At 39.7% G+C, this 13,838-nt stretch overlaps 1 protein-coding gene and 1 non-coding gene across 20 annotated transcripts in view; one reads left to right on the plus strand and one right to left on the minus strand.

Annotated features, from left to right (window-relative positions):
* LOC122789306 (calcium/calmodulin-dependent protein kinase type II subunit gamma) overlaps positions 1-13,838 on the minus strand; it is a 2,351,533-nt gene that overhangs the window by 875,050 nt on the left and 1,462,645 nt on the right. The gene's annotated exons all lie outside the window — the stretch shown is intronic.
* TRNAC-GCA lies at positions 2,555-2,626 on the plus strand. Its single transcript has one exon. It is a non-coding gene; the product is annotated as a tRNA-Cys (tRNA).

Consider the following 13,838-nt stretch of genomic DNA (forward strand, 5'->3'; position numbering starts at 1 on the left):
TGGAAAGTGATGAAGACGAAGCATGTGAGTAATTCAAGAAATAAGGAAACAGTGGGATTTTGGAGGCAGATCCTTAAGAAAACTAACAGTCATACATAATATTACATTCTTAAAGGAGTAGAAAGTATATTAAGAATTAAGACTACACAGGAACTGAGAAAAAAGATTCTGCCAATCGGGATGACTACAATTAGGGGTACAGAGAATAGACAAGAGGTGGATATAATTTACTGGAGGAAGCTGGCAAAGGAATCAAGATATTGGGAATAAATAATTAGAAAGGGAAAGGTAATAGAATGGGAAGAGGCCAAAAAATATTTGGACTGCAGACTAGCGACTGCTTTCCCTACTGGAGGCTGATATCACAGTATAGGCAAAGAGAAAGGAATAAGGGAATCCTAAATGAAAGACCTGCACTAGTTGTGTTTTAATTGAATCTAGATCAAAAGCTGCTGTCAAAAAAGTGTTAATAAGTATGACATATATAATATTACAAGATAACTACATGAATCGATCAGAGGAGGTCAGAAAAGATTGCGAAGACATATTAGATAAGCAATTCAAAAAGATATAATGGGAGGACATATGTATGAGTCCCATATATGCAACAAAATCTAGAAGACTGAGGATTTTTGTCTGAAAATATATACATAGATACTTTGATACCCTAAGCAGACTCCAAAGAATTTTTCCTCAGTAGATGGAAATGTTGAAGGTGTAATGGAAAAGAAAAAGGTACCTGAGAGCATATAGTCTTATAGATTAATGAGATGGCAGACTTTAAAAATTCCTTATAGAGTACTCAGTCAGGAATACTAAGGAAATTATTTTCTGAGTTGGGATACGTGATCTGAATTGCCTAGACAAAAGAAAGCTTTAATAAGCTTAATTCTGGTGGTTGCCAAAAAAGTAATAACTACAAAATGGAAATGAAAACCTGAACCAACTTTACATGAATTAATGAATATTGTAACAGAAATACAATAACAGGAAGTGGGATCTTTAGAAAATGACAGGTGTAAATTATATAGAAAAAGTGGAAGTTATGGAAGTAATACATGCAGAAAAATGTTTTGGGGGAGGAATGAGGTTTAAGAGAAGGCAGGAATTGAACAAATTGTGTAATGTTGCTTTGATGATATGGTATAGAACAATATATGTGATGTATAATGTTTGCAAATGTGAACTTGTTAATATAGAATAATGTTAGTTTTATAAAAATTTAAGTTTGCCTATATCACAAGTAGTAATTCAATAAAGTTGTTTAAAAAAAAAAAAGATACTTCTGTCTGATACTTTGGCATTAGTTTCATCGATTTTTAAATCGCCTCCAAAATATATACCCATGTAGAAGTTTCAGAACTAATATGCTTGTACTAGTAAATGGTGTACGATGGTATCTTTATTCTTATTCACACTATATAAGTGATCACATTATTTAGTTTAAAATAATGGTAAGAACTAGGTTCACCTTGTTCTTCACCACCTCTGACTATCACACCTATAGCCTACCCTGCTCTCACTCAAGTATCACCTTCTGTTTGAGCTTTTTTGGAATTAATGTGGCTCCTCTCTAGGAATGCTAAAATCTGGGTCATTCTCCTTATTTGGTTGATCACAAACATACACTGGTATGTATTTTTCCAAATTTAACTCTTATCTGTAAAAGGCAGCTAGGGACTGTGGTGTTGGTGCTGAGTTAGCGTTGTCGCCTCACAGTAAGATGCCGTCCGGTCCAATTCTCAGCTAGAGCATCATCTGTGTGGAGACGTGGTGAATGGGCATACCTTCGTTGAAGGTTTTGAACCAGGGCTGGCAACTCGGCACGTAAAAATCTTCTGCCAATCATTAGCGGACCGGAGTTCTGCTGTGGCGACCCCTAACCGTGAAAAGCCGAAAGACACAGCAACTGCATTAGAGTACTAGACAAAGGAGGATACTACTTGGGAGGAGACAGGCATTTATGATCACATAGCAAATATATCAAGGAAGTAGCTGTATAAAGTTCAACCATCTGAAACTAAAAATTGCTAAGCAGTAGTGTTTTCTACAAAGATGTCTTGCAGCATATCTTTCCATCCAGTCGCAAGCTTGTCAAAGTGAATGGAGCAGATAATTAGAAGATGCAGAGAATGCAGAAGTGAACAAAGTAGGTCCATATTACCAGTAGATATCAAGCATTGTGGAAGAGAAATATGTTTGCTCTTAAGAGTCCACCTAGCTTTTCAATGGTTTAGGATTCTGCACTGTGTGTGTGTGTGTGTGTGTGTGTGTGTGTGTGTGTGTGTGTGTATTTAAGCACTGGGCACATTCATAATATTGTTATTCTGTTGGCCAACCACATTCACAATATTGGTCTTCTGTCGGGCAACCACATTCACAACAAATTTCCCAAAAAAATGGTCCCATTGGAGTCTCCATTATGGTTTGACCTGAAGGAACAACCTCAAAATTGCCTCTACTTGGACTTGTGCTCTTGTTAATTTTTTTTTTGTTAGATGATCTTGTTGATGCCATCAAAAAAGTCCACAATAAAGAGAAGCCAAAGCCAAATGGGGGTATAGCTCAGTGGTAGAGCATTTGACTGCAGATCAAGAGGTCCCCGGTTCAAATCCGGGTGCCCCCTGCAAGGGTGGCTTTTTGGGGTTGGGAGAGTGGCCTAATGGTTAAGGTGTTTGTCTTACAAACACAAGGTGCAGGGTTTGAGTCTCACAAGGGATAATTGGCTAGGCTTAAAATGGCTCGCAAGGGCAATTAGCTTAGTACTAATCTATGAACCTATGGACCTAAATACAACACAGGACATGTAAATTCAAAATAAAAACAATTAAAATAACAATAAACATTTATTAAAATACTAAGTCACAAAAATTGTTATGTATGCTTGCTGTACCACAGTTATCCATAATTTTTCAGGGATTACCTCCACAATTTGTGAAATGTACAAAAAAGTTAAAGCAGGCTTGTCTTTTGTTATGGAGTCGCTGGCATTGTATTTTGATATGATAGTGATGTGAGAATGACGTGGAGTTTGGCTTTTGCTTGAGAACAGCAAAGTTTTGGTAATACCAGTGTTAATATAGCAATAACCCACGCCTGGGTGTGGGTAATGCTGGATTTACCCACGGTTGGCGTGGTTTGGTCCCGAGGGCGAAGCCCGAGGGACCAAACAAAGCCAACCGTGGGTAAATACAGCATTACCCACACCCAGAAGTGGGTTATTGCTATTATACAATGACATTATTTAAGAAAAGAAATTACTTTTCTTAAATAATGGCATTGTATAATGCCTCTTTACTGCCCTTCCGCAGCTGTCTGGTATTCTGCAGCAGTTCTGATGTACCGCGATGCCTCACGCAGTACATCAGAGCTGTGGGCAAAGCACTGTTTCGCTATGTTAAATGGGTTTAACATAGCGAGACAGCTTTAAAATAAGCAACGGAGATCTCCGTTGATTATTGTAAAGCTGTCTCGCTATGTTAAACCCATTTAACATAGCGAAACAGTAAAAAGCAACGGAGATCTTGCGATCTCCGTTGCTTTTTTTAAAACTGTCCCGCTATGTTAAATGGGTTTAACATAGCGAGACAGCTTTAAAATAAGCAACGGATATCTCCGTTGCTTTTTTTAAAACTGTCTCGCTATGTTAAACCCATTTAATATAGCGAGACAGCTTTAAAAAAAAGCAACGGAGATCGCAAGATCTCCGTTGCTTTTTACACACTGTGCCGCTATGTTAAAGGAGTTTAACATAGTGAGACAGCTTTAAAAAAAGCAACGGAGATCTCCGTTGCTTTTTTTAAACCTGTGTTGCTATGTTAAACTCTTTTAACATAGCGAGACAGTGTTTTATACTAACGGAAAAAGTCCGGGCGACCGGACCTTTTTCCGTTAGTATATTGAGGGATTTAAAACGGGCACGCTGGTTGGGCTGGCCAATCAGCGTGCACGTTTTAGGGGAGGAATTGTATAATATGAAGTTACATAACTTTAAATCAGAAAGGCAGTGAAACAAAGCTGGCCTAAAGTTTGGCATTGCCTGCAGGAACTGAATAATTTGCCAGAATTATGGTAGATTCATTAGCATGGTGTACCAGTTTTATTTCTTTACAATGGTAGAACATCTCATAAAGAGTTAAAAAGGAGGAGCCCAATTATCGAACCCTGAAAGACTGCAACAGTTCAAGGCAATAGTTGTGAGACAGAACCCATCCATCAGACCAATGGTAGCTTTCTTCCAGACAGGTTTTGAACCATTCAGTATCACTTAGAGAAAGATGATACCTCCATAGGGTCCAATAGAATCAAATGCTTTGTTTAAGTTCAAAAACACTGCATCAAACTACAACTTCAGTATTTACAGAGAGACTCCAACAGCGCAAATATCATGGTTATGGTAAGGACTTAGCTTAAGTGTTGACATAGTTGGGAATTAATGCATTTCCTAGAGATTTTGAATTGAAATCAGCGCCTTTGTCGCACTCAAGTCTGTCAGCAATCTTCGTGTTGAGCCTTTGCATTCCCTTTTAGATATTCTCACTCTAAGGTCAAGGTATCTTAAAAAAATCAATGACAAAATACAATACAAAAATAATAATAATTTTAGATCTGGAACCACTTGCACATTTCTAGCCTGCATGCATAAAGTGCGACGGCTACTGAATGATAATGTGAGAAAAAATTAGACTTTGAGCAAAGCGTAAAATGATCTATTTCATGTTGCACATGTCAATGCACCTTTTGGGAGCTACCAACCTCCTACAGTCAGCTTTGCGAATCAGAAACCTTGGAGATGATCTTTTTTTAACTTTCACTTTTACTTTTATGACACTTCTGGTGCTCAAGATAACAGAATCTAATACTCGGATTAAAAGAATACATTTTCCCTACTCTTGATAGTCATTCTTCTTGAGAATTTATTCTTTATAAAAAAAAAAAAAACATGGCTTAGTATCGGTTCTTCTGCCCCTTCTGAACTTTTCTTCCTGTGAGGTCCTAACCTCCACATCCTTTCACCTATACTTCTCACCTCAGGTTGCAAAAACTTCTTCACTTTTTGGCAGACATTTCTTCACTATTATTCCTCATCACATTTTAAACTTTTTTTTAGAACAAATGTTCAACACACTATCAACAAGAATTATATCTCTCAAAGTACACATTGCGGCTGTTATGCAATTCTGTCCAGAAGGCTGATTTCATAGATCCTGCGCGAACTCTCATCTTCCCAAAGCCACTGAACTTTGCCTTATACTAGCTTAATTCATGTAACAGTGACAGGTCTGAAAGCAAGTGAACAAAGAAGGCTTAGCCAGAAGTATAAAAACTGACAGTTATGATACTGCGTTTTATTTGTTACACAGAAATAAGCCTCATAGCTTTTCCAAGTTATATCACTAAAAACGTGGAACACAGACATTTTTTTCAGTTTAAGTGATAAAACTAGCAGAGAATGCAAAGAACTTGACTTTATATAACAGTATTCCAACATGGGATTCATATTGTGTCCAATAAACAAATTTCCTATTCACGTTTTAAAATATAAAGTAATTACATTTGAAGCAAGCAAATGCCGACACACATTATGACCATACAGCCAAAAACATGCAAATGTTCATTCTTATTAAATTATGTATTACATTTTACATGCTACCTTAATACATACATGTTTAATGAAAAACAAAGTGTTTATTTTTATTATTCCAAATAAGTAACCAGTAGTAATGATTCAATTTTTTCTGCTCTAATTACACAAATAACATAATGCAATTAGTAATTTTATAATGTAATCGAGTTATGAGACTAAACTACTGGTGAGTAATAAAAATATCTGGCAAAGAGGATGACAGCCTTACAGTATTTATATTAGAAAAGACTGACAGCATTGCACCTGTATTTTGTGTTTAGTTACCTTATACATAACCAGTGTAAGTAAGCTGCGATGAATCACTCAAACATTGTCTACTCAAAGAAGCTTTGTTTGAAATGTTAACTTCCTTCAAACAGTTAACAGAAAGAGCTTCTCTGCAAACACTCGGAATAATAACTCTAATAGGGAAGGCAGATTTATAACATGTAGAGACCATCTCGGGTCTGGAACTCATCACTTCTTGCGCTGTGTAATGAGACTTCTAGGTTTAAAGAAAAGTCAGCCCCACAGTTTGATGAAATGAAATTTAAACTTTGTATTCTCATGATCTCAGCTCCTTGATAATTACTTCTATCGAGTGTGAGTAGCTACCTATAAAGCATGAGTACTGTTTTCTGCCGTAATAGGAAATGTTATACAAGCTCTGGAAAAACACTTTCCATACCGAGCATAACAGTTTTCATTGTTTAGGTTTGTGCGTAAGCGTCCAACATAAATAATATATTTATGTTTTGGTGAAAAAGAACGTACTGAAGAATATGATTACAATGGAATGCTTACTGTGCTGGGACTATTGCATGATATGCATTTAGCATCAGCAATGAAGCATCTGAAAAGTTAATAAAGCCTGTTCAGGGAAACAAGAGACAGCAAAAGTCTGCAGTCACTCTTCTACAGCACATGCAACACCTTAACCACACGTAAATCCAGTCTTGATGATTAAATGGATAACCATGACTTCACCCCTGGGGTATGTAATGTGCCTATCCTTGACAGGACAGCTATATACTAGCTAAATTATTAGGTTGCTATTACACTTGAAAGTCTTTTGGGCTGCTTTGTCTAGGCTACTCAGTAGACATTCAAACCCCATGACAAGCAAATACCTATAAACTTAAGATATGTAGAAATACAGAGGCACTATTGAAGCAGGCAGTTGTGACACCCACTTGAACTACAGCGCTACATGGTTGTTTATATTTTCTATCCCTGCAGCCTAGGAGATTCTGTATAACCTTTTACAGCCATGGTACTATCATTTTGTATACCGCTGCAACACTTCACATTCTACACAGAGCGGATGACCACTCGCATAACGAGGTCTTCTCACAGAGCTTAAAGTACAAGGGCCTTTGTTAAGATTTGCAGGTAGAATGGAAGAGGGTTACAGCATTTGATCATAATGGCAGTGAGGGGTTTTGCCTCTGTCCATATTCTACTTGTTTGAATACCTTTTCTTATGGAACATCCTTCATTCCTTTCTGCACTCTTGCATTGTCCTGAATGAACTCAACTCCCAACTGTACAGACTTTCCCAGAATGTCCAGATGTTTACCTCACATTTTTGGTCCATTTTCATAAAATTGTAGTTTTCTGGCAAATTATTAAAGACTTGAAGTTAGAAAATAACGACAGACATTTGAGTTTCAGACTTCATACCCTTCAGAAAATTCATGATAATGCAAAATCTGTTATTCTATCAACTTTCTAAGTTTGTAAGAGCAGTACTTAAACATTCTCTCTATTTTTGGGCATTTGTCTCACTTTTATTTATGGCTTTATCCTGATTTCTTGCTCTAAGAGGTTGATACATATGAATGCAGTCATGTCTACTTTCAAATGCCTTTTCTTTTAGGCATGTTACTTTCTGTAATTGTGCACTGCCCGACAAGACTGCAGACGTTTTGATCACGCCTCCATTTTTTTCCGTGTTCTCCATTTTTAGATTTTGGGCATGTGGTGCACACATGCCTGTCATTCATACACAATGCTCATACACCCATTCAAAGTTTAAAGGGTTTATGCAAGCAGCATGCGGTACACAAAATAATTGTGAAATTCAACAGTGCTAGCAGAAGGTTTCTGCTCATTATGTATTTACTCTTGTTTTGACTGAAGGAGACACTGCTTTTTTTGCATATAATACAGTTTTTCATGGTCTTGGAATACAATGCAATTGCACACGACTCTCTCTTCTTCCAGGGAATGTCTACACAACAAACAAAATCATGATGCCAACTGTAGGCAAGTGTGAGATAAATTTAATTGCTAATGTTAGTATTGTGATTGGTTTATACAGCAATTCCATATGATAAACTGCAGTCAGAACAGGAAGGCTACAACAGAGGTAATTTAAGCACTTAAAATGATGTGCAGTGATAAATTCCCATTAATGATATTATAACCACTAGGCTTGCAGCAGCAAATGCTTTTCCCATCTATCTGCTGAATTAGTTTCAAATGTCAACATTATGAATCTATAAACATAATTTAGCACCATGCTCTAAACTATGTTTGAGGTCCACAATGCTCCAGTGGCACCAGAAGGCCTTCAAATGCATATAAGGAAGACACCATAAAATGAGGCTAGCAATTTTTCATTAAAAGTGGCACTTTTGTCTCTTAAAAACAACAAAGCATAGACACACCTTTAGAAAATAATGCACCACCCACTCAGAAACATTAAACACCTAATTATGTCATGTCACATGATCAAAAAGTTCAAATCAAAAGCTAAATCAATTAATGCAAACATAATTTCAAATGACCCTTGATGCGAATGTGATTCTTCTATCCAGGGGGTGGAGTGGGTTCAACAAAATTTGCCACTGGTTTAAGACATTTGTGTTACCTCAAAAGACTAAAATTTCTATCAAACTACATAGTCAAGATCTTACAGGCTTCCTGGGAGGAAATCCTTAACTAGCATTTTGTGCTATGAAAGACCCTTTACCTTTTTATCTTCGCCATCAGAGATCAAGCAGCTCACCTAATACCCAAGTCCAGGGAGATAAATCTCTATTGTTAGATCAACAATGCCAGCTGACATGACTGACCTCTTACCTAATGTATCACTCACTTTTGGAGCAGACTGCTCCTGAACATCAAGTAGAGCACCTCCCTAACAACCTTTAAAGTACACCTTTACAGTTGGATGGGTACCTGGAAATTCATGCCTGGCGTTAAGGATAATGGGCTCCAGTCAATTTGTATAATTTTAAGGAAATGGGGCATGTGGCTATGCTACTTTATTTTTTGTTTTTTAGCCTTCACCTTAATACACATCTAGTAAACTACAAAATAAAAAAATATCTAAAGATAAACATTCAGACTATTAAAAATAAGGTATGTAAATGCTTGACAGACTTAAACGCATAATATTTCAAAGTGTGTACTGCAAAGGTGATGTGTTTTGGCTTCTGAAAAGGGACTGGATAACATATGGTACATATTTTTTAAATATATATCATCTTTACAATCACCACAGCATCAGGTTGTCACTGCTATGTGGTCTGGTTCATCCCATGTTACTGTTATTATTGTACAGTCTGAAAAGTAATACTGAAAAGCTGACAGTACAAAGTACAGTTGTGTACACTTACCATAAATGTAGATGTTCAAGTGTATTCACTGTTGCAGTCATTACATTTGGGTTATCTGCCTGCAGGTAGCCCTCAGTCAGCCTGAATACCAGAGTCTTGGATTCCTGCATCGGATGCTGTCTCTTCTTCCATGACGTTAGGTCGTCAGGGGTATAAAACATGCAGCCAACACCATTACATCAGTTTTTATTGCCCCAGATGTCAGGTGCCCCCACAATGGGAAGCAATTATATGTTACGTTACACCTCCATCAAAAAGCAAATACACCAGAAAGCTTAAATACACCAAACAAGAAGGAAAGGTAGAGCCAAGAGAAGTCAGGGGGCTTGAGGGAGGGTAAACCAGGACTGCAACAGTGAATACACTCGAACATCTACATTTATGGTAAGTGTACACAACTGTACTATGTTCTTCGTGTTTCACTGTTGCAGTCATTACATTTGGGTTGATTCCCAAAGCTAAGGAAGGGAGGAGGAAGTTAGAGAGCATTAGGACCAGCTATTAACCCCTGCAAGACTGCAGTGGCAAAACCAGCTCTGGATTTAGAAAAAATAGGCATGTGTTAATGCTTGGTGAGGGTATGTACAGAGCTCCAGGTAGCAGCTTATAGGATGTACCTGGTAGGGACTCCTCTGAGGAAGGCTGTAGAGGTAGATGCAGCCCTGGTGGAATGTGATCTAATCCCCTGTGGGGTAGGTTTTCCATGGTGTTTATAGCAGAAATGAATGCAATGGGCTATCCATTTAGAAATGGTTTGCTTTGAAATGGCCTTTCCTCTGCCCCTGCAGCAAAGCCAACTAGCAGCTGTTCAGATTTTCTGAGAGGCTTAGTCCTGTGCAAATAAAATCAAAGTTGTCTGTGCACATTCAAAGACTGCAGTATTTGTTCTTCTTTGTTTTGTGGATTCGGGAAAAAAGTAAGCAAATGAATGGACTGATTTAGGGCCACACTAGACACCACCTTAGGCATAAAGGAAGGATTGGTCCTGGGGGAAACCTGTCTGCATGGAAGATAATGAAGGGCTCCACTGCCAGGAGGGCCTGTAATTCGGACACTCTTCTTGCTTGAAGTGATGGCTAGAAGGAAGGCTGTTTTCCAAGAAAGGAATTTCAACTCTGGAGTTGCAGCTGGTTCAAATGGAGGGAGCGTGAGCTTTTCCAATACAAAATTAAGGTCCCAGGCTGGAGTAGAGGCTCGCCCCTCCGAGGAATTTCTTTAGCAGGGGGTGAGAGAAGAGGGGTGGTTCAGTATTATAATGTGCTGAATTGGCAGAGGCATGAATATTAATTGACGAGAAGGATAGGCCCTTGTGGAGCATTTCTGTTAAGTACTGTAGAATATGAGGTAAGCTGGGCACCGTTGTGCCCATCCCCTAAGTCTGGCTCTAAGAACAGTATCTTTTCCACTTTTCAGCATAAGATTTTCTAGTACTAGGCCTCCTTGCTTCCAAAATTACATCTAGCACCTGGTTACTGAGGGATACTATTGGAGAGCTCAAGGAATTAGCCAGGCTGCAAGGTTCAGGGTTTGAAACTGAGGATGCAGAATCTGGCCCACTTGCTGGGACAGCAGGGAAGGTGTCTGAGGTAGGTGCCATGGCTCCAGCAGTATCATACTGCGCAAGAGGGGGTACCAGTGCTAGCGTGGCCAGTCTGGTGCAATCAGTATTGTCCTTGGCTTGTCCTGTTTGATCTTTAGCAGAACCTTCGAGAGGCGAGGCAGAGGGGGAAAGGCATAAACTGAGAGGCTTTCCCAGGTAAAGGACAAGGCATCCACTTTCCAAGCTTGACTGTGGGGAGTCCTTGTGCAGAATTTATCTAATTGGTAGTTCTAAGGGGAAGCAAACAGGTCCATCTCTGGAGTCCCCCATTTGTTCCTCAAGAGGTTGAATATTTTTGGTTCCAGTTTCCATTCATGTGGGTCCATGAGATTTCTGCTTAGGTCATCTGCCAGTGAATTTAGCTTGCCTGGCAGGAAGTGAGCTTGTAGATGCACTTGGTGGCTCAAGACTGTGTTCCAAGAGCCATGGCTAGTCTGCAGAGAGGGTAAGAGTGGGTTCCCCCCTGCTTGTTTATGTACCACATAACTGTGGTGTTGTCTGTCTTTACCAATAATTGTCCTGGAAGGATGTGGTCTTTGAAGGCTGTCAGGGAATTCTGTGCAGCTAACACTTTTTTTTGGTTGATCTGCAGGTGCATCTGACTCGGGTTCCATTTGCCCTTAATGCACTGCCCTGACAAGTGAGCCCCCCGTGCATAGTCTAATGCATCTGTTAGGGTTTGGGCGTCAGGGGGTAGAGTGAAAGGGAGCCCCTTGTTGTGGTAGCAGGCCTCTGCCCACCAAAGGAACTTTGTCTTTATATAAGGAATGACAGGAATCATTGACTCCAGGTCCTGAGAATGTAGACACCATAGGCTTTTTAGATATCATTGTAGATTCCTCATATGCAGTCTTGCATATGGAATTAGTAGAATGCAAGAGGCCATGAACCCCAGGACTTGCAGAATTTTCCTTTCAGATAGCTGGGTCTTTGTGGCCAGTAGTTTGAAGTAGATTGTCAAATAAACTTGTTTCTCTGGAGTGAGGAAAGCCATCTGGGAAGTTGTGTTCAATCTTGCTCCCAGGAATACAATCTGTTGGCAGGGTACTAGGTGATATTTATTTTCGTTTATGGTGTACCCCAGTGAGGATAGAAGTTTCTGTATGAATGCCAGATGTTTTAATAGCAAGTCCTGGCTTTCTGCCTGAATCAGACAATTGTCCAGGTATGGGTATATTTGAATATTTCTCTGTCTGCAAAATGCAATGGCTGGAGCTAGACACTTTGTGAATACCCTGGGTGCAGTACATAAGCCAAAGGGAAGTGCAGATAACTGACAATGCATGGAGCCTGCCCTGAAGCATAGGAATTTCCTGCAAGATTACCTTATTGGAATGTGTAGGCAAGCTTCCTTTAAGTCTAAGGTTGCCAACCAGGCATCTTTGCCTAGCATAGGAAGCAGCTGTTGAAGTGTTAGCATTCTGAATTTTGGGATTACCAAAAAGGTGTTTAGAATAGAGAGGTCCAGGATAGGACGCCAGGAGCTGTCTTTTCTGGGTACCAGGAAATGTCTTGAATAAAAACCTTGTCTCCTTTCTTCTGCTGGGACAAGTTGAATAGCCCTGATACTTAGAAGATAGAGAACCTGCTGTTGAGCCTTTGCCCACTGATTTGGGGGCAGGTCTGTCCAACCGTTTGGGGGTGGTAGGGTGTGGAACTGGGATCTGTATCCTTGATTAACTATATTTAAAACCCATTTGTCCTGGGTAATGAGTTCCCAGTTTTTTGCATGCAGGGCGAGCTTCCGTCCTAAAGGAGCAGGCAGTTGAGCAGGGTTTGGGAGGGTTAAGTTTAAGTCATTGTGACATTTTTCCATAGGAGGGTGTCTTACTACTTGGTGCTTTGGAAGTGGGAGCCCCCCACTGCTTAGGCCTGTGCCTAGCCTGAGACTGTATCCTAAGTGGTCTGCTGTTCCTGGGTTTGGACTGAGAAGGCCTGGAAGAGACTGGAAAGGACCAATTCTTTAAAGGCCAAAGCCTACTAAATCTGGAAGGCTGAACTTGAAGGAAATCTAACAGTTTACATAGATTTAGCTTTTTCCTCCATCTTTTTGAGGACGACTTCTGCTTTGTTGCCAAACAGGCGGTCTTGGTTTAAGGGAGCATCCAGTAATTTAGCTTCAACAGGATCTGGCAAGTTTTGCTCCTTAAGCCAAGCATGCCTTCTAAGTACAGACCCAGTGACAGCAGCCCTGCAAGATGCTTCTAAAGAATCAAAACCACATTGCAAAGTATGTTTACCAACTTGTTCAGCAGAATGCATTAAATTCTGTAACTGTGTGTGTTCAGCACAGTCAGAATTCAACATCATTTTCTGTTTAAGTAATCCCATAATATGCTGCTGGTACTTTAACATATGAAACTGGCAATTTAAAGCCCTAATGACCAAAGTAGCAGAAGTGTATACCTTCTTACCCCATCTGTCCAAGGCTCTAGAATCTCTAACAGAAGGGGTAGGATTTTTGGCAGCAGTAGCCTTAATGCCCTTTGGACCTTGGGGAATGGTCTCTGGATCCCCAGTAGGACTTTAAAGAAGAGGAACTTGTGAGAGTCAGGTACTCTAATACCTGTCAGGTTTTCTTGGAGCTGGAGGTAAAGTGTCTGGGGGCAGGCTAGATTCAGAGAAAGCATCATCTACAATGTCCAGAACAGGAGGGATAGCTAAAGGCCTGTGTTGAGGAAGGAGTAAAAATTCCCTACACCTCTTTTTGGAGTCAGAGTAATCCTGGCTTTCCCAGCAGAAATGCTCCCTAAGAATGTGCAATGTTTCACCAAAAGAAAAATCCTCTGGAGGGGAAGGAGAGGGAATGGAATACTCTGCATCAGAATCCTCATAGGTAGATAAGGGCAAATCCTGGTAATCCGAAGAAACAGAAATATCAGAATCCTGATCAGAAGAATCAGAAGGAAAATCAGTTCTAGGTCTCTTAGAGGGGGAAGGCTGGCTTCCCCAATTAAAGCAATAAGGACCTTCAGCCATTCTAAGC

This window comes from Protopterus annectens, chromosome 14.part0 (genome assembly GCF_019279795.1).
Source record: "Protopterus annectens isolate FY-2018-M chromosome 14.part0, PAN1.0, whole genome shotgun sequence".
In the NCBI taxonomy this organism is placed as follows: domain Eukaryota; kingdom Metazoa; phylum Chordata; order Ceratodontiformes; family Protopteridae; genus Protopterus; species Protopterus annectens.